At 44.9% G+C, this 3,058-nt stretch overlaps 1 long non-coding RNA gene across 1 annotated transcript; it reads right to left on the bottom strand.

Moving 5' to 3' along the window:
* Window positions 1-664: 664 nt before the first annotated feature.
* LOC126427078 (uncharacterized) lies at window positions 665-1,288 on the bottom strand. Its single transcript, XR_007576525.1, has 3 exons — window positions 1,096-1,288; window positions 846-956; window positions 665-738 (listed from the first exon to the last, which is right to left on the bottom strand). It is a non-coding gene; the product is annotated as an uncharacterized LOC126427078 (long non-coding RNA).
* Window positions 1,289-3,058: the final 1,770 nt, after the last annotated feature.

Raw genomic sequence — 3,058 nt, 5'->3', positions numbered from 1 at the left:
GGATTTCATGCATCGAGAGGAGACCGCCCGGTCTTCTTCAGTTAAAAATATTACTGTCCTAGTTATGTATCCCAGAAAATGTGCAGGAACTTGTTCAAGAGCAGTATTACTAGCAAATCCACCACATATTCTAGTCAGAGTAGCAGGGCTAGACATAGTTATTATACCACTGCTTCTTAAAAACTTGTAACACTGAGGAGAAGTAGAATGAACTAATGACCACAAAACTAAAATATCCCACGAATATCTTGCAATTTTCTTTTTGCATTTTAGCAATGGAATCTGTTCTTCCATAACGTTTATAATTTCATGTTTATCTGGCAAGTTTTCAGATAAATTATTCAAAATAGTGGTTATGAAATCAATACTCTCATTAGGTTCCTGATCTTCTCTGTTGCTAAATTTTAACTCGACAATATTAAGAATATTAGCTAACTGTGTTTTGGTACTTACGGTTACTAGAAACTTTATGTTCCCTATTTGACCAAGCTGTTAATCATTGACATGGACAGTGAAAGTGAGATTTGCGTTAATTGTAACATACCACAGAACTCTCAAAAATGGCATTTCACTAATTAAAGGAAAATACACACCATTCAACTTTTTGACACAGGTCCACTCATTCAAATGACTACTATTAATTTTATCACATAATATCTTCAACGAAAAGAAAGATATTGCCTTCTTATGGTGTAGATAAATAATCAGGACATGCTGGCAATAGTGCTGGTATTGCACCTATAAACAAATATTAATTCTCAGTACCTTACCATATAAACCAGAAGTGTAAGAGATTCATCCAATAATTATATAACCTAACTTAAGTCCGTAAACGATCAACTTACCTTTCCTTAAACGTGGACGATCAAGAGGCGTGTAATTAATCTTCCAGTCTTAGCATCATATGACGATGTACTTCTTTCTATTTCGTGTGCATGGAAATGCAGCTCACAAATCTGTTAAAAATAATGGATTACGTTACGTTAATATGAGAAAAGTTTGGCCTATGTATACAGGTTATGTTTATAAATTACAATTAACACTCAGACTAAACAGAACCATTTCATAGGTTTATTTACTAAAGCTGCTACTTACCACAGAGTGATCTGAAGGGATGAAATTATCACGGTGAACTGCTCTTATCCATTCTCTCCATGCATCTTCATCACGAGGGAAATGGAATGCACTGACTCTTTCCCGAGCAGTTTAATAGCCTCTACAAGCATGCATAAAGTCTTCTTTTTTTTTTCCTTTACTGCATTTCGATCCCCCCCGCCGTACGCTGCTCTGCAGCCTACAGACGTTAAAAACGTAAGAAGAAAAGAAACAAGAAAAACAGGTGATAAAATGGTGCTTAAATTGTAAAACGGTGGAAAATTGTGGAAAGTAGGCATACAGCATCTACGTGGCATGTTTATATGTTGAAGTACTATGAACACTATTACACTAACATTTCAATTCACAATCATATAACGTCTACACAGGCGAATTAACCACGACAGCACATGTTGCCTTGTGTTTGTTATGACCCGAGTGCTTACATCACGAGCGACTCCAAAGACAGTGTAGCGGCCTTGTTCCTAGATGGCCATGCTAAAAGCAAAGCCATATCTTCTGTAACAGCGTCTTGAGCTGACATCTGTTGGCGACACCGAGCAACACTGCAGTATTCAAGCGCTGCTTATTTTACTTCGCATTGACAAGTTTAGCAGGAAAATATTGGAAGTAACATACATTATCGCAGGAATATCATTTAGTTATTTTTAATTTTCTAACAGAATTGCAATAAGTGGCCACATCTTTTGATTATATGTAAATGATATATTTCATACCCATAAAGTTTTGTGGTAAGGTGCTCGTTAGATATGGTAACGTTACAGTGTTAGCTGCACCCTCTCCCAAGGTGGCTTCCGCCAGCTCCCTCTCCCTGATGATGTCCTCGTCCCCTCCATCTACCCCTCCTATCAACCTTGACCCTGCCCCACCCCCCACTTCCCGTGTCCTTTCCTTTCGGCACCCTCCCTCCCTTCTCTTCTCTTCCCTTCTTTTTCCATCTCCCTGTCCCCTCCCTTCCCCCTCTTCCCCCGGGCTTCCTCTCCCCCTTCCTCCCTCCCCCCCTATCTCCCCTGCCCGTGGCATCTCTGCTCTCCCCTCTCGCTCTCCCACTCCCCTTCCTCCTCCTCGTCTCTTGGCAGGTCCCCGGACTCGCACACGTATAGTGAACTTTCGCGCGCCGGAGATCGTCGCCTCTTGTGCTTCGTGTGTGTGACGTCATATAGTGTTTTTGGTGTCTGCCGTCCCACTCCTACGTTCACTTGTGCCGTCGGACTCACCAGTGTTTTGTGCGCCGTGCCAACGTGTTTTCAGTGTTGTTATCGTCACATGTGAACGACTCCGTGTTTTTTATGTCTCTGTGACCTCTCTCTTTTGCCCGTCACTTTGTTCATTGTCATTCACCATGTTTTATACTCTTGTAAAACGCTATGGCTGAAGAGCGGCGTAGTGTGCCGCTGCCAGCCTACCTGAATTCCAGGTTTTAAAATAACAATAAAGTAAAAAAAAAAAAAAAAAAAAAAAAAAAAAGTGTTAGCTGCCATTCGAGGGTTGGATTCCCTCTCTTCTTCATCGAAGAGTTTCACTGCCTGGGCTACTCTCAGGGTGCGCCTTCGACGTGGAAGATCCTTGCCGTGTCGTCTGTTTGCCGCCGCCGCCGCCGCCGCCTTCCGGTCCTTGCCGCCGCCGCCGCTGCCGCCTGCCGGGGCTCGCCGCCCCCGCCTGGTCGCCGCCTGCCGGTGCTCGCCGCCGCCGCCGCCGCCGGTGCCCGCCGCCTGCCGGTGCTCGCCGCCGCCGCCGCCGCCGCCACCACCATCGCCGCCGTCCTGACCCTGGTCTACGGCCGTCTTCGTCTTCATCCGTCTTCGTCTTTGTCTGTCCCCGGTTTCTGTCCTCTCCTCTTCGTTCTGTTCGTTCTTGTTTCTCTCTCCCGTCATGTCCGCCCCCACCACCACTGTCACTACTACCACCACCGCCATTGTCTATACCTCCCCTTCCGCCGCCT

This window comes from Schistocerca serialis, chromosome 11 (genome assembly GCF_023864345.2).
Source record: "Schistocerca serialis cubense isolate TAMUIC-IGC-003099 chromosome 11, iqSchSeri2.2, whole genome shotgun sequence".
Classification (NCBI taxonomy): Eukaryota; Metazoa; Arthropoda; class Insecta; order Orthoptera; family Acrididae; genus Schistocerca; species Schistocerca serialis.
The sequence above is the reverse complement of the archived record's forward strand: the minus strand, read 5'-3'. Positions and strand labels throughout refer to the sequence as shown.